We start from the raw sequence: 26,606 nt of genomic DNA, 5'->3' as shown, positions 1-26,606 counted from the left end.
TCCCATAACACAGACGTGCAGCAGCTTGCTTCATGCTGTGTTCTAAAAGAGTCTTTGTGACCATGTTAAGTAACGAGGACGGGGTTTACAGCGTGAAGGAGGTGGTTGTTTGCTCAGCAGCATCGCTACCCGACGAGCCAGGCACTTTACTGGGTTGTTTGCTGCCCTAGCCTGTTTCTCATCAGTATTGCAGAGTGTTTTTATCAGGGTATTTTCTTATCTGAAAAATATCTTCAGATGCAGGGAAGTGGCCCCATCACTTCATCTTATTAAAAAGAAGGCCAATAAATATCCCTTCTCGGTTTGGCTGTATCTGTGAGGTGAACACTGCATTTCCAGCGGGATCGGTAGAAGACTGTGATGCGTGGATAACATTCAGGTCAGGGATGCTTTAGATGTATAGCTGCAGCAAGCCTGAGGCAAACAAAGCTGATCTGCATGCAATATATTCTCTTAATGAACAGACAGATGAAGGAAGGCAGACCTCGCTGTGTTACAGCTATGTTTTTTAGGATCCTACAGATCACAGCCTCCTTCTGTAACATTTCTGTGAGAAATAAATGCTCTAGGAACCATTCTTCCTACAGCAGTGCCAGTGTGGATGGAACCGTGGGGAGAACCTCATCACCAGCAGGACAAAGGACCAGCACAGAGCTGCTTTTTGTCTGTAATGTATTACCCTGCGTACACAATCATGGGTCACAGTGCTGGAGCCAAACCTTCTGGACCAGGCCCAGCTCCTGCAGGTGTCACCACGGCGGTGCCTCCACCTCCTCCAAAGCCACGGCTCCTCTCCAGCAGCTCCACCACGCTGGCCCCTGCTCAGGCCCACAGACCTCCTACCCCCGCAGGACTAATTGGGATCCCCTTGTGTCCTTGCAACACAGCTGCACAAGCACATCAAGATTTGTGCTCCCCACCAGGGTGCTGCCAACAGAAGGTCTCTGTACGGATTTCTGAGCATATCCTTGGAGGTATGTAGTTTTCTGCTTTTCCCACTTCACGATATGAGACCGCAAGAATATAACACTGGTTTCTGAGAATATTAGTGCAACAGTTTGGCAAGACCTTTAAACTCACAGGGTCCAAGACATGGGAATAGAAGGTGACTTGGGCCTTTTTTTTTTTTTTTCGCTTTTAATCATATGCAAAATACCAAATAACGTTGCTCACTTATGATGCAATAGAAGTGTCATCTGTTAGAGACGGATGAACAAAGAAGATAATATCATGCAAACTCAATCTGTGCTCCAGTTCCTGGCTGGGTGTTAAAAATCCACCCCTCTGCTCCTGCCGGGTGGCTTTGCCTTGGATTCGCGTGGCCAAGGCTCACTGCAAGCACCGCATGCAGCACCGAGGGCACGGCGGCGGCCAAGCAGTGGGCTGAGGGCTGGCACTGCTGAGCGGGGGCTGGGGGTCCTGCTCCCTCCCTCCATGAGGAAAACCACAAGGCACAGGGGAGCAGGAGTCAGAGCAGAGCCATTGCAAGATTTTCTGCAATGTTTTAAAAGGGCTGTTTGTTATAATAGGTTGTGGATGTGGAAATGTTTATTTTTTTTCCTCCTCCTGGAGGTGTGTATTAAAAAAACAAAAACAAAACAAAAAAAAAACACAATTGCGGCTTGCTGTATTTTTTCCTTCGTGAATTTTATGCCTAGAGCAGGGCTTTTTACACTGCGATCCTCTTCAGTACCAGATCTAAATAGAGGATACTTACTGTGCACCTATGGGGATTAAGAAGACATGGTTTCTTTTATGGAAGGAGGCAACTGCAAGTTTTAGGTTTCTTCCTAACAGTTCAGTAGCTGCATTGCAAATAGTGTCACTACTTATATCGCCCATATTTACATAGTCTAAATATCACCAAAGAACATAGGCTGCAAGAATCTGCGTCACAGAAATTCCTTTATCTTGCTTTTTGCAGTGCGAAAGAAAAGTCCAGTCATGGTAAAGTGTTCTTTGTTGCAAATTGTGTGTTAAGCACAATGAACACTCAAGGTACAAATCTGGAAATGATTCCAAAAAGGATTTCCGTCCTGGAGTTCTTTAAATTAATTCTTTGTTCATCATCTGTAATGATTAAATCCTCAGTATTGGTCTGGCATATATACAAAATTGTGATTGCCCTGTTGTGAACCAAAGCAATGCTTAGTACAATGTAGAGGACTGAAATGGTACTCATTATCACAGTGGTACTGATTGTGGCTACCACTGCAGTAGCTTTTATTAAATTAATCACTTCAGAAGACACATAATATGTGATTGGACTTATCAAGATGAGTTATTTCTTCTCATCAAAATGAGTTACTTGTAACCTGCTGGCTTGCAAGAGATGAAGCTGAAAAATAAGACAATTGTAACTGCAATTAGCATCACACATCCGAAGGATATCTTGAACTTGTGCTCCTATTATATTTGGAGTTGTTATGACAAGTTTAACTGTTATGTGGCCTCTGGGGCCAAATCCTATTTGAATAATGGCGATAGTAAAATTAATGTATTTGAAGCATCTATAAAATTCCTCTCCTGAATTTGGGTAGCTAGGATCATCTATGCTTAACTACGATTATTATTATATTTTTTTTTTTAGAAAATATTTCTCTCTTTCTAGAAGTACAGATATTCCTATCTTCAGACTTTTCTGGTTGCTCTTTTTCCCCCAGCAGGCTGTAACTTTCACCTAACTGCATGAACTGTCCCATGTTGTTTTAGATAGCTTATACTCCATGTTTGGCACTTCCTAACCAAAATCGTTGCAAAAGAGGAATTTTGATTTTTTGAATGTCATCAATTTCAGCTGTAGTTTCAGCTGCCTCTTATCATTCCTAACCTCCCAGTGCACACAAAACACAATGTAGTTCTTTGAAACCGACATTGCTGTTCCTCTGTCCAAAGAGACCACCTTGGAATGACTGGGAATGGATGCCCTGCTCTGTATTTTATCTCCTGAAATACACCATGTTCATTTTGCAGTTGTCATAGTGGATACTAACATTGTTTGCTTTGTTGTTTTTACTTTTGTAATATTATTTTTATTGGTGTTCTGGATATCGAATTGTAAGAGCATTCTTGGCAAGGAGTGTGTGCAGCTCCTGGCTCCTCCTCTTAACACTCTCAGTCGCTTTGGTTGATGCTGTGACTGTGGTCATGGTGACACCTTCAGAGCATCACTCAAGCACATTAATGCAGCTTTAATTACTGATACAGCCACCCTGTCAATAAGCAGGCTATGCTGTACCATCAGATAATTCTTTGTGGGCATTTATGCTTATTTATTCACCCACAGCATAAAGCCACTTGACCTTTGGTAAAGTTTGTTGCTTAATCTCTGTGTATCGTTCTCCATACATTCCCCTCAAAATTTATTCCCCACAGGCTTCTCCAGTGTCTCATTATGAAAACCTGGATTTCTGGTCTGGCGTTTGGGTTGACCTTTTTTTTTTCTTTTTTTTTTTTTTTTTACCCTGCAGCTTCTTTGGAATATCAGGATTCCCATCTGCCTGAAAACCCAAAGCAGTTAAATGCAATTTCAGGCAGTTTTTCTGCTTGAGGGCATGATTTCAGTTTGCTCATTATGACAGACAGCCTTGCAGTACAAGTTGTTATCTGGCACGGGTAGGTGTATAGCTTTGTATTTTCATTGGAATCTCACTCATTTATTCTCTGTTCTGGGAGTACTGAAAGCTTACCATGTCATTAGTATTCTTTGTGGTCTTTTGAAAAATATCAGCTGCATCATTATAACACCAGGAGAATGGGTCTCTCTCAAATGTGTCTCAAGTTCCCCTCCTATTAGGGCATGAATACTATGTGAAAACTTCATTTTTGGCCCGAGCCAAAGCAGTTGCACGTAGAACCGAGCATTAGCGGCAACTAATTACGCTCTCCAGAGCTTCAGAGCAGCGGAAGACAACATCAGTGACTGGAGGAGGACGAGCAGGGAGTGACCTGGTTTCCCAAAGTTGTGCAGACAGTGACGGGAGCCGCGACTGATGAGGAATGCTAATGGTGTCACGCAGCTGGCATCTCGCGCTCGGTGCCGCCAGTGGGCCAGGCCGGCCCCGTGCTGCTTCCAGGCCGAGTGGTTCCACTGGCGTGTTCTGCAAGTGGATAATTTAAGTCTCCTGTATGGCAGGCTGTGGCAAACTGAAACATTAAATGTGCCCCATGGCATCAGCCTGCCGCTGTCCCATGAAGGCCATCTGGTGTGTGGTAGGAAAAATGTGGGGAAAAAAAGATGGAGACAAGACTGCCACAGGTGAGACTTTAACATGGGTCTCCAGAAGAAGACAGAAGCTTCCCTGAGAAATGCAGACCCTTTGGTGTGCTAAAATCAAAGAGCTGAACTCACCAGGGCTGCAGGGAACACAGAGCGAATACGACGGAAGGCCTGTGCTGCAGTAACAGACTGCTACTGTTGGTTTGGTAGCCTTCCCTCCAGCTGAAAAATAAGCTGCCTGCTGCTTTCTGGTATTTCTGTTGGAAAATCTGAAGTCTAGAAGTCACGCGTCTCCTGTCAAAAATCCTTACGAACGTTGCTATGGCAAAGGCAGGGGTGAGGAAGACGCTGCCGAGGTTCACGGTGGCGAAGGGGAGCTTGCTGCGCCAGGCAGCCCTGCCCAGCCATGGGCAGCATCGCGGGGCCTCATTTCTCAACACTGAGCACCTCGAGGAAATACTGGCCCAGGCAAAAGGCTGGCAGGAGGCAGGATGGCTTTTGGATGTTGGGAGCATTTTTCTGATCAGAATTTAGAAACCAGACGGCTTGAAAAGACAATAACGAGACAGCGCTTCAGAACAAAGGGCAGCAACACAACGGTGTCTTAGCTGTGGTGCTGCAAGTGGGATCGCGCGTGCCAAATCTTCTGTTGTGTTTGCTGGTTTTATTCAAGGTGAACAGATTTATGAGTGTATTATATGTGTGGCAGAATAAGAAGGATGATTTGAATGTCTAGTTCATAATTTTTCTCTACAGAAAAATGATAGGATACCCTTACATGCCCATTTCTACTTAGCACTTGGCAGAAGGGACAATCCACAGTTGCTAATTTTTAAGATTTTACAGCGACACAATATGGCATGTGGTGTGTTTTCTGTCATGAAACACTGGTAGGTTTTCTGAGTTATCCATAGCGATCATTTCCTCCTATCCTCTTCAATGGAACTGAACTGCTGAGAAGAGCCCCCATCAAAAAAAGGAGTAAGGAAACTTCGAGTTCAGAAAATGAGACAGTGGGAGCACCAAGGATGAGAAAGATACCAGGATGAGCAAAAAATCCCTGAGGAATTAGATAAATAGGAGGAGGAAGAAACATTAAGGGAACTGCAGAAGAGGGTAAGACCAGCGGTATGCCTGGTGGGCCTTGGGGGGAGAGGCGAGAGCACAGGGCCTGTCATTCTTAGTAAGATAACCACTGAAAGGGAAATCGAATGCCCCCTTCTGCAGCCCCTCATGTTATGAAATGAAAGAAGATTCTCAAAATAGTAAGCAGAATTTGCCATGCCTGCACTTATTTTGAAACCTGAAATAAAAAATATCAAGGTGGAATAGGCCTCCTTCAGCAACAGGAGGAAATCTGAATGAGTGAAAAACATGATGAATTTTTAATAGCTGTATTTTTAAAGTAGCTGTGGTAATTTTGTGATTTTTAGTGTTTTTTAATTTTTTTTTCCTTTTTTAATACTTGAGCCTGTCAGTGTAGTGTGGCACATTAGAAAACTCAATTTCCTTTCCACTGTTAACTCTACAGGAAGACTTTCCACAGCGCTGGAGATCTGTTATTTTACACGTGTCCTGCTTTTGCCACCAGGGCATTTCAATAGGTATTTACATAGCAAAGTCTGGCATTCACCAGTTACACTTAACACCTTGCAGAAATGGTAAAAGTTGGGCAAGTCATTTTTCCTGAAGTCCAGGCACTTATCTTTTCAGCCAAAATATGATTTCTGGGATCAGGTTCTCTGCTGCCATCTGTTCTCAGTTTTTATTTTGTAAGGCATGGCATGTGTATTTCTCAGCTGGATTAGGTCCACATCAACAAGGCAAATACTGAAGGCAAGGTTTAAAGTGGATATTCAGAGAGCAGAGTAGTTGGATAAGCTCCATGGTAAGCAATGCTGCATTTCAAGGGCTAACAATTCCTACACTCAAATATTTGTATTCTCAGGGACTACACTCTTCATTAATTTGCAGTTACCATGATGAAGTCAAAATAAATTTCAGGGAAGAAGAAAAATAAAAGTAAACATTGTTCAAGGTAAATATTAGAAGTCCATTTTATTTTTACAAATTCCCGGGAAATACACTGAAGGATTCCTGTCACAGCCATGAGGGTCTAGTTGTATGGATTCACTTTCGCGTTATAGTTGCATTAGTTTTTTTGGTTGGTTGGTTGGTTGTTTTTTGTTTGTTTGTTTGTTTGTTTGTTTGTTTTTTGCTGGAGGGGATGATGATAGAGACAAGGTTAATTTTCAGTAAATTACATGAGTATTCAAACAGCTCCATGGCTGTTCCGTGCAACAGCTGGCTCAGTGCAGGTGAGAGCAAGCCTTCTGACAGGTCTTATTAACAGTTTTAAGGGGCGTTATGTTAACAATGCCATAAGAGCATTTAAATCCAGACATTCTACTTAAGAATATACATTCATTACGGGAATATAAATTAAAGTCATCAGTAACAGGCAGTGTAATTAACATTTCTGATTTATGCAATGATCAGAAATGCATATGAAATTCTTCCAGTTTAAGATTTGTGAAAATGATCATTTGGGCATTGACAATTATTTACTAGATGAAACTCATAGATTTTTTTTTTCCCAGACTTTAATAACTCATTTTGAAACTTATCAGTTTGCCATGGTTTACAATATATTAGATGTTAAACGCAAGAGTATAACCATTAGCTTTTTATAATAAATGCTCTGTTGTAAGAAATAATTTAGCATATCGTCAAAACAAATAGTAGAACTAATTGCATTCAATTTGTCTTTGGCCATGTCCAATTTGGTGCGGTATTTAAAAGCAAACTTTGTCCAGGAATTAAATAGAAGTCATTGAAACTGATTACACTTAAGATTGTGTTTACATGTGGTAAAATCTGAGAAACACAATCCATAGATTATTATTTTAATCAATCTTCTAAACCCCACTTCTCTTACAGAAAAGGGTAAACATTTCCTTGGCTCCTCAGGGCAAAGCTGAAATCCCAAAGCCCTGCTCTGTATCTAGAAAGGGATCAGGACGTCCAGAATGAAAGAAAGACACGGTGCCACGTGGCAGGAGGAAATCTGAACCACGCTTCACTTCATGTGTTTCTCTCCTGCGAGGGCAACCCACCTGCAGGCCCCTTCCATCACCAGCAGCGGGTTGGGGCTGCTCAGCCCATCTGCACCCTCCTGCGGCACCCAGCCCAGCCACAGGACCACAGCCTCCCCCCAGGTGTGGTGCTGAGGCCCTGCCTCACCCTGGGAAGGGGCAAAGAAAATTCTAAAATATACAGGAAAGTGACACATAACATGAGAGGAAAGGAGGGTGTAAAGAAGAAATTGGCAATAAGGAGAGGACGGTGGTGTTTCTGGTAATTAAAAGGGTTTTTAGGCTGCCTGCTGAGCTCCATCAAGAGGACTCTTTATCAGGGAGTATAGTGATAGGACAAGGGGGAATGGCTTTAAACTAAACGAGGGTAGGTTTAGATTAGATATTAGGAAGAAACTGTTTACTCAGAGGGTGGTGAGGCAGTGGCACAGGCTGCCCAGAGAAGCTGTGGATGCCCCATCCCTGGAGGTGCTCAAGGCCAGGCTGGATGGGGCTTTGGGCAACCTGGGCTGGTGGGAGGTGTCCCTGCCCATGGCAGGGGGTTGGAACTGGGTGGGCTTTAAGGTTCTTCCCAACCCAAACCATTCTGTGATTCTATAATTCTAAGTGTGTAGAATTCTGAAAATGTCCCAGTGATCCAGGGAATGTGCTCCCGCCACATCAACGTGTTCGTGTCACCATTGATGCTTGCAGGAATCTTGTGTGAGGCTGCATCCTTCACTTTTCTGCTACTTATTTCATAATGTACCATAAGAAACAATTAGGTGCCTTGAAATGTTTTAATTGCAGGAAAATGTATTCTAAAAAGCACTCCTGATTATTCCTTTTCTTGCTGTTTCAAGCATGAACAGAATTATCTGCCTCTTTTGTACATGATCTTTAACAAAAACCAATCCTGTTCTCAGAGCGCTAGGCACAGTTAATAGCTGCAAACCAGGTTTAGTGGAGATTTTCACGATGGTGATTAAGTAGTGAACATCCACAGCACAGTGCTCACTGGTCTGAGCCACAGTTTGCTGTCCCCTGTCCCTGGAGGTCTCCCCAGGGAGGTGAGCAGCAGAGCTGTGTTCCCTTTGCAGGGACGCCCTGGGGACTAATGGCCAGGCTCAGGTCAGCAGCTGTCAGCAGCTCACACCTCCTGCTCGGTGGTGGCTTTGCCAAGCCTGACCCTGCCGCCCCTACATGATCCTTGGGGTCATACCTTGGGTTTTGGGAAAAGTTAGAAACAACTGAGATCTTCTGGCTTGGCAACACATCTTCTGGTTTGAGTGTGCACACTGGGCCATGCACCCTCGCTGCTGGGTACCAAAAAAGAGGGTCAAGCACCAGCCAGAAGATATGGCCCCAGTCTTGTCTGATGATTCCTTCACATCCAGCTTTCACTTGCATTTCACAATGGTCACATTTAGAGGGTACTGACTATTCAGGCTGGCTGTGATGAAATGCAGTGTAATTCATCCCTGTTGCCTTGCTTTGCTAACTTTCCTTGTGGTTCTGCGTGTTGAGTGGAAGTAGCAAAGCAAGGGGCTGCACTAACACAGTATCCTGAGCAGATGACATCCATAGCTGCTGCTTCACCTTCAGCAACGTCGTGCCTGACCCAAGATGCTGCCTCACGTTCTCAAGCAAACTGTGGCTGAAGGCCTGAACAAGATCAGCTGGCTCAGGGGATCTTAATGGCAAGAACATTTAAAAGGGATTTCCTTCCTAGTTTTTGAGGACCACAGAAAGACCGAGCCTGGAAAAAGAAATTACAAGGTACAAATCTTAGAGATGAGGACCAGTCCCATGTCACAGGTACATGAACAGTTTGCTTGAGATGAAAAATACAGCTTGGTTGCATCCACTTAGGGACTCAAAAGCTTGCTGACTATCTCTTTAGAGGCCCCAAGTAGCAGCAGCACCACTACTTCAGTGCTCTGACAACTAAATGCACAAGTTCAGAGCCTTGTAACCCCTCTCCTTGCAAGGTATGTGACAGACCCTGCAGATCCTTCAGGTGTTGTAGGAGTAATTATTCCATGTTGGTCACTACCGACAGACGTGGCATATATGGGTTTTCTTTATTTTATGGGGAAAAAAATATCTTTTCAAAAAACTCTGTCTTTACTTCTAATACACACGATAAAGAAAATTCAGATTCTGGAGGCAGCAAATAGCGCCAGTCTGCTCATCTTATTCCTACTAACATTAGCAAATCTATTCATGCAAGTAAAGTAAACAGGGTTTATCTTAAATGGGTCAATTTTTTTTTTTTTCCAAATGCATTGTCACTTGCTTTGAAAACACTGAAAGAGTTTGCTAGGTTTTAGTCTGTCTGAGTCCTGCCCCTTTCACCCTAGTAGGAAAAGCCTCTGCCTGGCATCGTGGCTCTCTTATCCCAAGAATGTGCGAGACAATGCTGTTAATCAAACAGAAAATGCAGACGCACGTTCAGAGACATCTCAGACTGCACTGACGTGCAATCTTGAGAGACTGCGTTCCTTCTTGCTGCTCACGGGTCCTGCGGTGGAGATGACTGCCACCTCCCAGAGCAGGAAGGGTGGTGGAAGACACTGATGAGTGTGAAGTGCCCCTTCAGGGGTTAGGTGGAAAACTTCCTCTCTGGAGACTGCGAACTGATGGAGCTCATGCTCAACGAAATGCCCTAGCAGCCAGGGAAGCTCAGACAAACTGCTGTGGCTGCTGTGAGCTTCTCTATCTAGAAAACATGAGCAGAATACACGTGTGTTCGGCAAGCTGAGAGGTGACCGACAAGAATTACTAGCAAGCAAAAGAGCCTGACAACACCCTTACTCATTGCATGGAGCTAGAATCAAATTTGGGGAAGACTACTTCCACAAATCCTACAAGGCTGAGAAAAAACATCTGGAAAGAAAAGATTCCTTGCAAATGCAACAAACAGCAACATGTATGTTTGATGAGAATATTTAACAGAAAAGACTCTCTCCATTATAAAAACACCAGTAACAGCATGTGCTATAGTTTTTTAACCTCCATCAGAAGGCTTGGATGGTAAACAGCCCACTTCATCCCACTATAGTGCTTGGACTGCTGCATTTTTAAGTTGATGTAGTCTTACCACTGTTGACTAGTTCATTCTTCTGGGAACAGATACCTCCTGTTTATCCACAGAGGGAAAACTCACTCCTTGTCTCTGATCAGAAGACGTTTGTCATGAGAAAAGATAAATTCCACCGAGACCAAACCCTTGGCCACTGGCTGATCCTGCAGGTTTTCGTGATGATCTGTGACACACAGATACAAGGAAGTAGAATGTGAGTGATTAATATACAACTAAACACCTACCACATAACGAGCCCAAGTCATTTCTAACCTGGGCTGGGCTTAGGCACATTTCCTAATAGTAAAAAGTCCATATCCTGTTGCAGACACTTAGCGCTTTTGGATCTTCCTGCCCTTTACTAGCTAATACAGTGTTTAAATGCAGGTCACTGGACTCTAAAGTAATGCTCGTATTTTAATATTCTCTTCAATGGTCCTTATTCAACAGCTCGGATTTTTAGTTCACAATCATTTAGTTTTAGTTTCTGGCCATCCTGTCTAGATTTTAGTAGAGGTGAATTACATTCTAGCATTGGACCGTCAGGAGAGCATAGCTGTAAAAGCAAAAGAGGACTTATGGTATACTCCTGGATACCAATAAAACAAGACTGAATTTTCTGTTGCTATTTCCTTCTACCTTTGATACTGTAAAACAACTGCAATCTAATTTTACTTGCTTATGGTACCTTTATATAGCACTTTGAGCCACTGTTTCCATGAATTTTCCATGTGTGACATCACCCCATGAGCATCTGTAGAAGCTAAGTCAGTCAAAGTGATGAGCTGGTATATAATCCTTTTTTAACCTTTCCTTTGTGTAAATCACTTAGCTTGAGTATGAGATCTATTCTCTAACTACTCCCTGCATAAATTATACTTTATCTTACTCGTCTTCTGAAACCAAGCTAATCCAAGCCCGGACTTTATTTCTGCCCCAGTTATTTTGGTCCAACAAATGACTCAGTAAATATAGGCGAGAGGTGATGGCTCTCTGTGAGTTAAGACAGAGTTGTCTTTCCTTGCACTGGACTTTTACTAATTGGGAATCATTTCTCCAGCTGGTTACCAATATTTCTTTCCACTGGATAGGAACAGTGATAGCTCTAAAGCATGCAGCAATGAAAAACGTGCTAAGATTGGAGGACCAAACTGATAGTACTTCCAGGAGGTCCTATTTATACAGGCCATTTCACTAAAAAGAGAGACTACAGGAACTCTGGTATATCTACTGCATGGTGGGAATAAGAGTTCCAGATCTCTCACCGCCCTCATGTTCCTTTTCTCATGTGTCTGCCCTGTGCACAGAAGTTCCTGCCCTAAGCAGCTCAGGCAAAAATTAAATTTTGACCGACTCTTTCCTCCTGCTTTAACGTCCTGCTGGACAGCTACGGATTGCTAACTATTCCTGGCACCGAATGCCTCCGCAAGGATGAGAAGCCAAGAGAGGAACCGTATTGCCAAGTTCAAGCGTTCAGAAATTGCAGTAACCTTTTCCCTGCAACAAAAGTGGATCATTATTTGTATTTGTCTTCCATTGTTCTGAGTTTTCAGTACACGTTTCCAACTCTTCTCTACGATCACTGGGGCTGGGGATGTTTTATTCTTGATGGAAGATGAAATACATAATTCCTGCACCTGAGGCTTTAAGAAAAAACACCAACTACTGCAAGAGTTGGCAGCAGTGGGGGAAGAGGAAGAGGAGATTGAGGAGGAAATAATCTCATTCTCTCACCTGCAGGAGCGGAATCTGATCCCCTGCTGATGTCTGGTGATAGAGGGTGCATCAGGGAGGAAAGGAAATGGGAGAACCAGAGGAGAGAAGAGGTAGCCCATAGGAAGACATAAAGAGAAGGAAATACTTTGGATTAGTGGGGAAGGTCATCAGGCTATATAGCCTTCAGACATCTGTCCAAATCAATTTGAAACTCCAGACCATGGGATTACCTCACCAGAGAGTATTTTTTGCATTCCAAAATGAGAGGTGGGGAAGGGTGTCCTTCCTGCTCCTGTTTATCTGAGTCAGAAGGATAAAACCTAATTTTGTCTACATCCAACTGTGAACAGTGCGGGAAAAAAAACGTGTGGAGGTACAAAAGGAAATGTGGTAGAAGTGCCTCACGACTGGAAGTAAGGGCTCTACCTGCATCTTGTGCTCTGTCGCCCTTTTATCTTTGCAGAGCAAAGCATGAACTGTTTTTACTCTAGTAATCTATGAAATACCTTGTGCAAGTGGAGCCATGCAAGATTATTAGTTAAAGTATTAAAACTGAGTATAAAGAAATGTCAGTGAAGCAAAGGATATTTTATTTCAGCTTTTTTACATTTTGCCTGTCCAGACAAAACAGCACTAATTTTGTGCAGTACTATACTAAACCTATATATATATTTGAGCTGTGATATCAGCTTTCTATTTCTGCATTAATATCACCAGTGAAAGTGGAAACATTGTATAAAGTGTTCATCCACCATTTTCTTCTCATTTTGTATGTAGTTCGGTCTTGAACAGCATACCACTTTTTTTTTTTTTTCTGTAGACTTGAGAGGATGAAGTTTATGTTTCTGTTTTCAAGTGTTGCTTCCTCCATGAGCAGGAAATCCTCCCTCTCTCCCTCCATTTTTAAAATAGCTGACAGTGTGCCCCCTGTTAATTGCATATCAAACTGAAGTTCTTTTTCCTGTCCTACGTGACTGTCCTCCCCTCTTAAATAGTCTGTCTGTTTTCATATTCATGGTAAGAATATCAAAAACATCCCCTACCTAGCAAAACAAGAACTCCTCCGGGAAGACGAACGTAGACGAAATGGCAGTAACTGATGTGGTGGTTACTTCACTCACATACTGCTGGGATATCTTCAGCTGCTACCATCAGGAGATGTCTAAGAACATAGAAAAGAATAAATAGTTCTACATAGAACTAGTATTGACTTATTATTTGCCATTTTCCTTCATCACCACTTTTTGGCTGCACCTAAACTCCCCCAACTTTCAACCCCAAACTTTTCAAGTCTTTTTCCTCTTTTAAATCCCTTCCAAAAATATATATATATTTTTTAAAATCTGTATTCAGATACACAATATAACTTTCTCAAGCTATATTTTCCTATGTATATCACTATAACCTTTGTCCTTCCCTCTAATCCTCCCTCCATTTTTGTCTGTTAATGATTCACATTTATTGTGCCTTGTCCAAGATCTGCCCAAATCTCTCTTCCTATCTCTCGATAGCTTTCTTTTTTTTTTTTTTTTTTTCCTTTTGTGTGTGTGTGTATTGTTTGTTTGTTTGCTTTCTCCGATTCCTCCTTCTGCACTTACATTCTGGAATAGTAACTCAAAAGAGCAGGCAAGTGACCAATGAAGTGTGTAATACAGAACATACTTGAGAAAACAGCAGTGTAAACCGTTCCATTTTTATTCCTGAATGCAGGGTCTGTTGCAAATATATGTGAGAGGTCTTCTGATTTCAGAATCAATGTGCCTGGTTGTACTGACTTCATCCATACCCTACTAGCGCTCTTATCAAGAAAGATGAGACACTGTACCAAGACTGAATATATTTTTCAGTTCACTTCCTCCTCATTTAAAATGATTTTCAAAAGAGAAGGTGACAACAGATGAAAAGAGTAAACAAACTTCATCACTGCATGCTACAGAACTTCTGTCTCATTTTATTTCTGAAGAGATGACAGATGTGTATCCGTTCACCACTTTTCTAAATTCACTGTTATAAAACTGAACAAACCTAGCTTTGCTTTGGAAGGAAAAAAAATCCTAATTGCACTAACTTTTTGTTTTGTTTTGGTTTGTTTTTTTTTTTTTTTAAGAAAATGAGAATGTCCTTAGATGAACATTTACCTTCCAGTACAATTACTTTCCATCCACATCCTTTGGTGGGTCTCAGTGAACTGGATGATTACTATTTATTTTTTTCCCCACTTTTTTTAGTGAGAGAACTGTGACTACTGGAGTGAGTTTAAAGAACCCTACAGTCCTGTGTGCTCTGGTAACTGACATGGCAGGCTGGGGCTGTGGAGATCAGGGTTCAGTCTTCAGCTCCACCATGGAACTCCTTCGTGACCTTCAGCTACGCTACCTATCTCTGAGCGGCTGGTTCCCACTCGCACCGTGAGCTGCACTTCCTTGCCAGCGTGTTATGAAAAGTAATAAAGGCTTGGGGATGTGCAGAAGGTGTGAGTGCTTAAGTGGAACTCTGTGAAACATATGGGGCAGCTAAATCCCATGGTTAACATACTTACTTACGGCAGTCTTTAAAATGAAATGACTTGAAATGGAAGACTGAGGCTTGCCTGGTCGCTTCCAACCCAAACCATTGTATGATTCTGTCACTCGTCTCCTCCAGCGAGTGTTATTAACAGCTTATTAATGCTCGGCGTATCGGTAGGACTTGGGCTTTCGTTAACTGGGTGAACAAGGCTGCTCACTGGCCACGAAGACCTCTTTTCTTCTGCCATCTGCCCGGGGCTGTGGTGACACCAGACTGGTCTGGTGTTTGTGAAAGCCGTTAGGGAAGCGGGCTCAAGCTGTCACACCAAGTCTTATATGGGTAACCGCTTGTCCCGGGCTCTGAGGGACGCCTCTCATTCGATCCCTAAGTGCTCCCTGACCCGCTTTCCGCACGGAACTACAAAAAAGGTCTGCAGAAAAGCGCCTCTGCGAGCACTACCTTAAAAAGGCCAGGCGTTTGGAAACTACCAAGCCTTCTGCGCCACAAACGTTTTGTCCTCCCTGCACCCCCCGCCAGGGCTCCCTTCTCCCCGCAGCTCCCACAGACACCCCTACCTCCCCAAACAGCCTGCTGCGCTCCCCAAGCCCACAGAAACCGCTCGGGGAGAGCCAAAAAGGCGTCCAGGAGCCCCCTGCCCGGCACCCCGGGGGGGAAGCTCCCCGCGGGGAGGCCAGGCCGCGGCAGCGTCGCCTCCATTTTGGGCAGCGCGGCACCGGCGGCGCCTCCGCGGCTCCCGACGCCCGCTGTGGGGCTGCCCGGCACCGAGCCGAGCCGGGACCCGGCTCCGAGCCGAGCCCCGGGCGGGAGGGGACCGAAAGGCTCCGCTCGGTGGCGGCGGCGGCGGCTCCCGCCCCGCGGAGCGCTGACGCGTGGCGCCGGTCCCTCCCCGCCGCTATAAGAGCGCTGCCGGCGGCGCCCCCTTCTCCTCTCGTCGCCGCTCGCCTCGCTGCCCGGTGGCTGTGCTCCTGCCTCCGCCCCACCCGCTGCCGCAGCCTCCCCCCGGCCCGCTCCGTCTCCGTCTCTCTGTGCCTGTGCCCTCCCGTCCCGGCGCTGCGCTGCGCTTCCCCCCGCCGGTCTCCCCCGCAGCCTATGGCCCTGGAAGGCGCCGCTGCCGCCGCCTGTATTTCTGCTGTAGGTTCCCACATCCCTCTTTAAAAATTCCGCCTAAAAAGAGAAGACGATTTACCAAATCTTTCGGGCCGTTATCTCACGTGAGTACCGGGGACGGGGTCCCCAGCACCTCCCGCACGGGGCACACCCGGGGTGTCCCGTCCGTGTCCGTACCCCCCCCCCCCCCCCATTGCCGGGCCGGGGGCGGTGCCGGGGCTCCCGGCTCGGGGAAGGGGGCGGCGGGCGGGGAAGGGCGGCCGGCGGCGGGTCCCTGCGCCCCGCGGGGGTGGAAGGAGCCGTCCCCGCTCCCCCGGCCGGAGGGGACAGAGCAGCCCCGTCACCCGGGAGAGCGGCGGCACTCGGCGGGGTGGAGGTGTGGGGCTGCCCCTTCCCCGGGGCGAGCCCAGCTGCCACCGGCAGCGGCAGACGGAGAGCAGCGGGGCTGAGTCAGAGCCGGGGCTCCCCCGGCGCGCAGCGGGGTCGCCGCCGCCCGACGTGGGGCCGCCAGCCCGGGGATGGGATGGGACGGGACAGGACGGGAGGAGGCGGCAGGGCGGCGGGACCCCCTTCCCCGAGCCCCGACGGTGCCGGCGGGGGTCAGCGGGCGCCGCGCTAACATGGCGGCCGGCAGCGCCTGCGGGAGGCGGGAGGCGGCAGCGGGGAGGCCGGGCACCGGGGCCGGGGCCGCGCCGGGGCGGCCGCCGCCGTCGCCGCCGCCTCGCGGGGCTGGGCTGTGAGGGGGCGGTGAGGCCGGGGGCTCCGAGGGGAGCGGGCGAGGGTCTCGGCGGCGGCCCTAACATGGCGGATCCCCGTGGAGGGGGGCTGCTGCGCGGCTGCCGTCCCCCCAGCCGAGCCGGGGCAGGTCCCGGTGGCGAGGGGGGACGTGGCGGTGCCCGGCGGTGGGGTCCCCTCGTCCCGGAGCACGGGGGGCTTCGGCCCCTCGGGGAGAGGAGGCGCCCCGGTGTTTTGGCATGTGAGCCCCGCTGGCCCCGTGCTTGTCACAGCGCTGGCTGCCCTGCGGGTCCGCGCTGAGCCGTTTCCCCCCCGGTAAAATGACAGGAGGAGAGCCCCGTCCCAGGGAGTGCCGGCTGCCGAGGAGGGGAGGCTGGAGAAGCAGAAGCAGCGCTCGTGGCACGGCAGAGGCGTCTCTCCTTGCCTGCTTCTCAGAGGCCATGTTGTGTGTAGCCGTGACCATCCATCCGGGTTCTCCTCCCGTGCTGTCACACCTCCCTGCCCCTCACCTGAGCGGCTCCTGGGGTGGCACAGGGTCACCTCAGGGGGATCTCACCCGTCCCTCTCCGTGTTGCTCACGGGGGGTCACAACGCCGAGCGGCGGTGACGGCACGAGTCATGAGGGTGCCGCACAAGTCAGGAGGGTATTGCACAAGTGGCTCTTTCCCGCACGCGAGTGGGGATGACGGGGCAAATTGCCGTAACGCTGAGGTGCTGGGGAGTCCAGCGGGGTGTGCGGGAAAGGGGAGGCCTTCCCTCTCGTTCATCTATCTCCTCCTGTGGCCAGAGGTGTTTCTCCCTCCCGAGGAGCAGAAAAGATGAGCAGAAGAAAGCTTGTCTCAAGGACGCACGCTTTCCCCTCCCCTTGGTCAGTCAGTCAGCGCAGCGGCAGCAGGTTTGGTGCTGCCAGTCCTTCTGGAAGTCTCCTGCTTAAGCCTCAGCCTCCTCCATTTGGTGGCCTCAGCCAGTCCTGGTGGCCCACCCGGCTGTTTGCGGTAGCTTTCGGAAAGCATAGGGCAGAGAGGCAGTCGAGCGGTGGCCCAGCTCCCGACTGTGTGTGTGTGTGTGTGTGTAAAACATGTGCCTGGGTGCGAGGGTGTGCTGAGACCCCGCTCAGGGTCAGCATGGTGTGGGACAGGGGTGTCATGCCCTGGTGAAGGGGACTGCGAGCACAGGGCACCTGGCACGGCTGAGGAGGATGCCATCGCACCTTGCCACCAGACCACACCACAGACCCTACCTGGTCAGTAGCTGGCCTCATTCAGAGCCCGAGAAGGTGCGTGTCTGTGCTGGGGGGACCCCCGTTCTTGCAAAGAGGACAGTAAGTGTGCTGAAACCTTCTCCCAAGCCTTTCCGAAGCGCATCTTCTGCGCTGTAAAACCCTGCACAGCTGGTGCGTGCCAGCAGACGGGAGAAGCGCTGCGTTTCAGACCTCTGCAGCAGTCTCCAGTGACTGAGCATGATTTGATTGTGTACTGCTCCCAGTCGAACACAGCCGCCCTGCACGAAAACACAGCGCAGCATCCAGTAAAGCAGCTTAGGTCTACCTCCTCTGCCTACCCAGAAGCGGGGCTGGGTTTCCTGCGCTGCGTGGCAGAGGGTTGGGGTGGATGCTGCCCCACTTCCACTCCCACCCCAGCTGCTGGGTTTGTCTCTGAAGACCCTGCACTTGCTCGCCATTCTTCCCCTGATAAATGTGTGAGAGGCAGCAGTGGTGGGGGGGCGGTGGGGGTTGTGGATAATAGTGATGGTAGGAGGGGTTTGTTCCAGTCTGGACTGGTCCAGTCTAGTTCTTTCCTTCCTGTCACCCTGTGAACAATGCTGCTGCCGCTGTGGCTAATGCTTGCGACACTGCAGCCCCCTCCCCATGTGTTTCGGGCTGTGGCGAGTGCAGGGGAGGTGCCCCCTCCTCTCCCCTCCTCTGCCTGGGGTGGGCTGAGCAGGCTGGCCAGCCTCCATCCCTCTCTCCCTCCCTTTCAGGGGAGAGCAGGCAGTCTCCAGCTCCGGGGAACAGGCTGTTAGACCCGAGAGAAAGAGGGGTCTTTACAGCAGTTTGTGTGGGGTGGCATCCTTTGGTGCTAAACAGCAATGCAAAATCTCCCCCTGCTTTACTGGAGGCAGGAGGAGGACTCACTGCATCCACCAGCGCTGCAGCTCGCCTGGAGGCGAGCAGCTCATGCGTCTGGGTTAGCCTGGTATGCTGGTGGCTGTTTTTTTTGTTTGTTTTTTTTTTTTTTCCCCTTAAAAAAGGCTAATGCCTTTTTTAAGGTGTATATTTGGGGTAATGCTCAGCTGGAGTGTATGATTTGAAAATGATTCAATCCCTCCAATTAAAGGAGGGACAGAGTGCTCTGGCAGGGAATTTAGACTGTCCCTTCCTGAAAAGATGCTTAATCATGTAATGGACTAATTTGGATATAATGGCAAATTTCAGTTCAAAACGCTCTTGATCCAGTGCAGGAGAGAGTGCGGTCGATGGGAGAATTTCTGGCAGACCGCGTGCTCCTCAGGACAGCAAGCAGAGCTACGCTTTCCCTCAGAGACCGCCTCACCGAAATGCCTTGGCACTGATCTGGAAAAGACCCATTGTACCAGAAAAATAGCTTGTTTTATTTGTGGACCAGAGTAACTTTGGTGCCTCTGAGTCTGTCAGTTTAAATGTGTGAGGTCATTTCTAGATTTTTAGGGTTTGGCCCTTGGATATTTTAGCTCAGATCATTACAAGACCTCTTTTTGGAACTTGAGAGACGCCGTGGATCATCTTAGTGAAGAAAATGAATTATGCTCAGTTTTGTAGGACTATCTGTATCGTGTTTGGGGGGTAGATGAGCTGGAAAGAGCTCGTGCTGGTGCTTGTAGGGCTTATCAGGCAGATGCAGTTGTTTGGCAATGCTATGTTCTTTGGACAGTTAGGGGGGTTATTTTGTTCCTCAGGTGAGTGCTACTATTTGGTGTAAAGTACAGCGTTGCTGGTTGAGCTGCAGTCAGACTCAAGGCACCTGCTAGTATACTTACAGATGGCAGATAAATACATGCATATAGGTGCCACTTGATTATTAAAAGGCAAAGCTGCCCCCTTGTTTATTCCCGCAAAGCTTGGTGTTTAGCAAAGAACACTTCTATACCTACTTTAACACCCTTAAACAGTGGAACTTTTTCTGCCTCATCACATGGGCAGTTTCTCTAAAAATGGGACTGTCCTCATCTATTATGGACATCTAACACATTTCTATGGCTTGAAATGGTAGTCCTGCTCTACTACCATGGAGCAAACTAACTCTTAGTTAAATCACTTGCCTTATAGAATAAAAGTAGTTGGATTTGAAATGCTCAAATCCTGCTGTTTCCATCTCTGAGTATTTAATATTGGCAAATCTGCATGGAAGAGGCAAGTCAAGAGTATTTTTTAAGTACATATGTAGTTTCTTCAGATAAATAATCTTCATTTAAAAGAAATTCTGAAGGGCATTTGGAACTCAGCACAGCTCGTAGTCAACGATCGCTAAAGAAGGCGATCAGTTTTCATTCCAGTGCCATGGAAACTTTTTCTATGTGCTTTCTACTTGGCACGTGTGAGAGCATTTATCAGAGCAGTACTGCTGATGATATTTGTCTGAAGCATGTCCTTTTAGGTTTTGCACTACAGGGTCATGTGCTCCCCCTGGAAGCACCAGTTTTTAATGACTTGTTCTTCTAGGAAGGCGGGCTTAACTCATAATCGCTGAAATCAGTATGAGTCCTTGAGCACAATCAGAACAGCATAGTGGAGCTCCTGGTTGATTTTACAAAAACCAAGCGCTGTCTGTTCTTAAGTGTTGTATGCATAATCTGAAGACAAAACGTTACTGATTTCTTGTGTTAATGAAAGAAAGGGATGATTAAATACAATGCATATACATTAATCCTACCTGGCAGAATTCCTGAATATCTCAAACAAGTCTGAAGTAGTGAGGCTTATTTTTGATACTGAATGCTAATGCTAATCTTTATGCTAAAGCTGGAGAGATTGCTCTGTAGAGTTGCTGTGAAAAAGTTACCCTCAAGGTAGGGTACAGCTGTTTAGCTTTCTAATAGCAAGAATAACTGGAAAAATACACTTTAGCAGTTTGCTTAACCGTATTGTGGTTGAAAAGATGATAGCCTGGGTTAGGCGATTCCCAGAAGCTAGGTTTTTGTAGTCTGCGCTTGTAGTCTCATTTAAATAGTGGGAGCAGCAAAGGTGTTTTTTTTTTTTTTTTTTTTTTTTTTTTTTTTTTTTTTTACAATACGTTGGTGCATTCCCCATTTCATGCTGTAGACCACAGTGAATTTGTGGAAACTTGTGTGTGCTGGGTTTACACAGGGCCAGTTCTGTACTGTGTTTGAGTCCGTGAAAATGACAGTTCCTTTCAGAGGGCATAACTTCTCAGCGGGGCTGGTTTGTGTCTGTGTGACTGCCTTTTATGTTCCTTGTACTGTTTTCTGTGATTGCTTTACCTTAATTTGAGTAAACTAGCCTTGTACTTCTAAAAAGCTGCCTTGGTGTTGTGTGTAACATCCTTAGACTTTAGGGGCCAGCTGAAATGTTTCCTCATTCCTGAAGGCAAGCCTAAGTTTCTTTCTTTTTACTGTCTTGCTCATCTCTGGATTTGTACGTACGGTGCTCAGCCTCACTATATAAAGCCCTGTTTTCACCCACAAAGACATGTCCATTCACAGCAGAGAAAGAGAATGTGGCAAAGGAATTACAAAGTAGAAAGGAAGTGTGGGGGGGGGGGAACCAGAAAAATTGCAACAGTTACAGGGTTAAAAACATTTTGGGTGCGGGTGGTTAAGTATTAAGGTCTTCCATACAGCAGGATGGTGTAGGCTCCTTTGCTTTAAGTCTTCCAGTTCAGACGATGAAAGATGAGTACAAACAAGCAGTTTATATGTGCCTATTTCATGTGTTCTAGCAGTGCTTCGTACATCTGACTTGATCTGGCTCAGAGTTCACATTCACTGTTGAAAACTGGTCATTTTATGTGATTATAGACTTTCACAGTGGGAAGTTGCAAACCTAATTAACTGCAGCACTAAAAATGCATGTTCTGTGTTTTAAGATTAAGCTTTTATTTTGTTCTGGCGATGAAATTTATTTTTGCATGTGTTTCTTCCTACAGGGCAAAATCTCTGATCAAGTTTACAACTATCCAGAGGGCTTAGGAGAAGTGCTTTATAGAGAACAGTTCGACTTCAACGCTGAGCCACCTTGGGAACCTAGCTGATGATAGTAGGGTTCCATCTCCTAACTTGTCCATGTAAGTCTTTTTTTTTTCCTTGCTCTTCATCTGTATGCAGGAGGCTAAGTGCTTCCAAAAATGTGAACTGTATGTATTGGCTTTCTGAGATACAAAATACCTGTCTTTATGTAGCTTAGCAAAAATTGGAAAGCAGGAGCATGCATGGTATCCTGGGCTTTCATTCAAGGTAGCACTGTAATTTTTTTACTTACCTAGTACTTTTCTCAACAGCGTTATCTGATCAATTTCTGTGGGACTTAAACATGTGTTAGTAAACTTTGTACTTCTCTGCACTAGGGCCACTGGCTACAGAAATCCGAAAATAAGCTGCAGTAGCTTCAGCCTCAGAGTGGTAATTTGGAAGTTATGAATTCACACTGCGTGCCTATTAACATCAAACCATGATTTGCTGAGTACTGTGTGATTTCTGAGGGTGTTTTACACTCAAATAGTTAAAATTCGCTATTGTAAACAGTAACTAATGCTGATCAAGGGTGTGCCTTCCCAAATGCCCGTCTCCATTATTTGCTAATTATTATTCACTTCCACAAATAGTTGTAGTTGAGCTACAGTAGAATGTGGAATTCTGTGTTGGATGGAAATCATGCACCAATTATAAACCTCTTTAAATTTAAAGAGGCAAACAGTCATTAAAGCAAAACAAAACCCGTGATAACTGAAAACAAGCGAACGCATGTAGTTGATCTTAAGGAGCACAGAAAACTCTGGAATGTGTGTGGTTATCCTGTTCTGTTAACACAAAAGAGTAGCTTTGTGTGGTTTTAACAATACCCTGAAATGCATTTGTAACATCTGAGTTAAGCTGATTTTATATAGTATTCTTGTCAGGCTATCTGGTATTTTTGTTGTTGGGCTTAGTACCTACAAATTATATAAAGCTTCTTAATGTCAAACTATAGAATGAGAATGGTTAAGTGCATTTACCTGATAAATTAACTGATAAAGGCACTTCTTAAAGACCGCAAAGAGTTTAGATACCAGTTATGTTGGTATGTCTCCTAATAAGGTACTTCACGTAGACGACGCTGTCCTTTGAAAATACTGCAGGAAGGGAAGCACAGGGTGAGCTTAGCTTATCATGATTTCTGTCTTTTATCTCCAGAGGTGGCGTTTTTCTGATTTTGTTTGAAATGTGCTGGAATTAGCCAAATGTATCTGGTTCTATGTGGATGACTGTTCAAGTGAATACAGCTAACATTGAGAATTCTCAATGTATTGCTGTTGTTTTGTAGGTAACAACTTTTTTTTTGTAAGCAGATCTGAGAAAATTCTCATGCTTAGCTTCTGAGTTTCAGCTCACTTTTGAATGAGGGTAGGACTTTCTAGTGTGACGTTTTGCACTTCAACAGTAGTAAAGTAAACAAGCAATTAAAAGGTAGCAAAGGCAGCAGAATTGTTAGGAGGAAGGAGAGCATATAGTACAACATCTTAAGGTACTGGAAATGAATTTTAATTTCTTAAACAACTCTGAAGTAATTTTGACTGAAGTTTTGTTCTTTGTGGGGAAGGCTGCTCTGGTACCTTTACTGAGGTTGTTTTCTCTAACTAGTGGACTGTGCTGCAGCAAGTAGCGCAAGGTGTAGCTTGTCCTAGAATGGAAACACAGCTGGGTTTGCTATATTTGTGGCTGAAAGTTCAGATGTTCTGCATGCTTATTTTGCACTAGGATCTATTATGTCTTTAGTGCTAATATACTGTCCACAAATACAACTAGTTCAATATTGAATGTAGAGGTGATGTATGTAGCAGTTCTCTGTAAGTGTTTGCCAGTAAATCAGCATGGCTTGGTGTGCTGAAGCATGGGTAATTGCCTCAAACACAGCTAAGATATATTTAAGTTAGCCAGCTAATTGGTAGTTTGAGTCCTGTTCAACTTGTAAAGCGATTTAATGGGGAAAAAGGTCAATTGAGCTTTTAAATATAACTGTTAATCTTATATTGCAATAGAACTTAAATAAAAATCTTCTGTCTGAAGGTATACTTATATTGCCATTAAACTCGCTTCCTTTTTATAATTCTCTCCCTCCCACTTTTGTCCTTGCATCAACGTTGGCCATGGAAGAACTTGGGGTTTTAGTTCTGTCTTGCTCTCAAGCTCTTTTTTTTTTTCCTGAGCAAACAGTTTGGCAGCTGAGGTCTGAGGCGTTGCTCCTTTGAAAACCTGTTCTATGTATTGCCACGTCTGGTTGGTTGGAAGTGGAGGGAATTACCAACGGAAAGCTGATCTGTTAAGCAGCCCTGTGTGTGCCCGGTGGGAGCAGGAGTTATTTGGGCTGGCTGGCCTTTCAAGCTCTCTCCCCTTTCTGTCCGAATGGGGCTGGGTGGCAGTCGGGAAACGAGAGCTGGGAGCACAGTAGAGGGCCAGTGGGCAGCGTGGAGGGTGAATATTAGCAGCGACTGGTAAGTGTGGGGAGAGGGAAGGGAAGTGAGGTAGCACTTCTCTTTCATGAGAGTGCAAGCAAATGTGGTACCACAGAAGTATACGTGCGATTACAAGAGTATGCCTTTTGGTAAGCTTTGCTGGCTTATCAGCTTTGAATAATGTATTCAAATGTCAAGAAAGCAGAAGAAAGTTCTTGAAAGCATGGATGTTGCAGAAGAAAATGTCAAATAGGGCATTATTTCTGAGTACCTCCTCCTTTGCTCGCTTTCTTCTTCATCACAGATGCTCTGTTACATGGCTCATTTAATGGTGTGAAATACTGCTGAAGGGAGGCAGGGGGAAATTAACCTGAGCTGTGCAGGTATTCTGCAGCGACCCTGATTGGATTTGTGCCGAGAGGCAAACCTGAGTGATGCAAAATGCCCAATGTCATTGTAAATAGAGAGAGCTGCTTCGGGATTTCCATTACTTGGCTAACGATTGCATTCAGCTAACTGAATGATGAGGACACAAGTTAGTGAAACAGCATCTTGGAATACTCTTTAAAAATGCTCTGAATATAAATGGGCATTTCTTGTACTGAAAACAGAGGACTCATGTTTCTACCTTTCTAGTATATCTGCTTCTGTATTTAATTGGCAACGTTAGTGATAAAATGCTTCAATTTTTTTTGATCTTTTACTCTTGAAGAACCAGTACAGTAAGGAACGTGGGATGAAGGTCTTCTAAGTCTTTAGGATTTTTGCATTGGCATAATTGTTAACCTCATAAATATTTATTTTGTCTACTGAGACGTGTAGTTGAAAGGCATTATTGGGAACCAGTCTGGTTTGTGGAGACTTCGTTCTTTGCAGAGGAAGTTTTTAGTGAAAAAAAACTTTTTTTTTTTTTCAGGCCAAACAATGTGTAGTTCTGACAATAAAAAGAAAAAAAAAATGGAAGCAACGAGTTTGTTATGGATGCTTGCATATGACAAGCATGTGTTTAGCCGCTTTTCAGAGTATTTTAATTTTCTTGTTCCAGATGTTTGCGTCAATTGCAGTGTTTACATATTTGAGCTTTAAGATAAAAGTTCTTCATCTGGGAAATCATTGTGTTAAATCTTGAAGAGCCTGAGGATGTAATGCTTACTTCAAAGAAAGCAACTGCATGCCTATGTAGAAGTCACATACCACTTGACAGCTTTTGTTTGCCCTTAAATATATGCCCTGGAGCACTGCGCAGACTAACATTTCGGGGACTAAAATGGGTGGTGTTACCACATGAAGTTTGTCAAATTATAAGTTGCATTAAGTCAGCATTCCCAGTGTGGACTGAACTCTGTATTGTAATGATTTCTGACTCTGTCCTACAGATTCGGAAGTCTTAAACCATCCTTATGATTTTCTTTTGCGTGTGTTCATTTGATCTTCCACAAATTTTACCATTGATTCTCCTCCTACTTTGGGATGGGAGGTCAGGAGGGGCAGAACAGAGTAAGGTGATATAGCAGAATCCCAAATCCCTCTTCTTGTGTTAAAGAAAAATGTATGCACCATTGTATGATGCTGCTGTGGCAGTGTTGGTAGGAATTTCAGTTTTCTCTGTGTATTTTCTATCTTGTTCTCAACAAGAGTGAAGAGAGAATTTCTTCCAGAGCAGAAGAAATTGGAGAGGAGAGTAATGAGCTGGGACTCTGAGGATAGAAGTCGGTAGGCTCTTTTACTGGATGAAGTTTGCAAAATGAAAAGCTTAGATGTCACAGACATGCTTAGGAAAAGCAAGTGCTGTTTAGCAGCCTGGGAGAGGTTATGCTAGGTTGTTTATGGCTTCCTGCAAGCTATGTTATTTGTCTGTACTAGTATGGGTTCATTTTTGTCTCTGCCTCTTGTTCATAAGATGCTTTTGGATAACTGAATTATGAGAGACAGCGTTTTAGGAAATGACCTGCATCAAAACTAACAAAAAGCTCTTACTGTGTTAATTAAACCTTGCTGTTGTGTAAAGTTGGTATGATCAATTAGTTAAATAAAATGCAAATGTTTTTGCCGTCTTTCATAGAGCAACTTGCTTGTCTGAAGCTAATCTGTTTATTTTTGCTCTCAAACATTTTTCTTAATCTTCGACTTAGCAGAGTAAGTTGAAGTTAAGTCTTAAGTAAACTTTTTAGTTAAGTGTTCATGTCGTTTGAGCTTTCAGGGAGCTCACGGTAAAAATGCTTCTTCCCCCTCTATGCTTTATTTAATCCTGCTCTTTCCTTCCCACAGGACCTCCCTAAAAGTAAAAATGCAGCTTTTGGAGGAAAGTTGACAACGACACTGTTTCTGTAAACTATAGACACCACAGTCATTGACTATGAAAAGGCTTTATTTTAAAAGTGCTACAAAATTAGCCTAAATTCCCTCCCGTGTAACTCAGACAAATACTAGGACTTGGAGAGAAAAAAGCCGGCTGCTTGTTTAGACCAAGCTTCATGTGCAATCAGAGGCACCAGCAA

The 26,606-nt window shown here is 45.3% G+C and overlaps 1 protein-coding gene and 1 long non-coding RNA gene across 3 annotated transcripts in view; one reads left to right on the top strand and one right to left on the bottom strand.

Moving 5' to 3' along the window:
* Window positions 1–6,629: 6,629 nt before the first annotated feature.
* On the bottom strand, window positions 6,630–20,698 carry LOC121065695. The gene is made up of 3 exons (XR_005817261.1): window positions 16,975–20,698; window positions 13,138–13,256; window positions 6,630–10,562 (listed from the first exon to the last, which is right to left on the bottom strand). It is a non-coding gene; the product is annotated as an uncharacterized LOC121065695 (long non-coding RNA).
* Window positions 15,545–26,606, top strand: part of AZIN1 (antizyme inhibitor 1) — a 26,520-nt gene continuing 15,458 nt past the window's right edge. Inside the window, exons 1-2 of one of the 2 annotated variants that reach the window (XM_040548688.1) lie at window positions 15,545–15,834; window positions 21,607–21,744. The gene's annotated coding sequence lies outside the window, so the exon portion shown is untranslated. The remainder of the gene's footprint in view (window positions 15,835–21,606; window positions 21,745–26,606) is intronic. The other variant, XM_040548689.1, reaches the window with a different exon arrangement.

Source organism: Cygnus olor, chromosome 2, assembly GCF_009769625.2.
Source record: "Cygnus olor isolate bCygOlo1 chromosome 2, bCygOlo1.pri.v2, whole genome shotgun sequence".
Taxonomy (NCBI): domain Eukaryota; kingdom Metazoa; phylum Chordata; class Aves; order Anseriformes; family Anatidae; genus Cygnus; species Cygnus olor.
The sequence above is the reverse complement of the archived record's forward strand: the minus strand, read 5'-3'. Positions and strand labels throughout refer to the sequence as shown.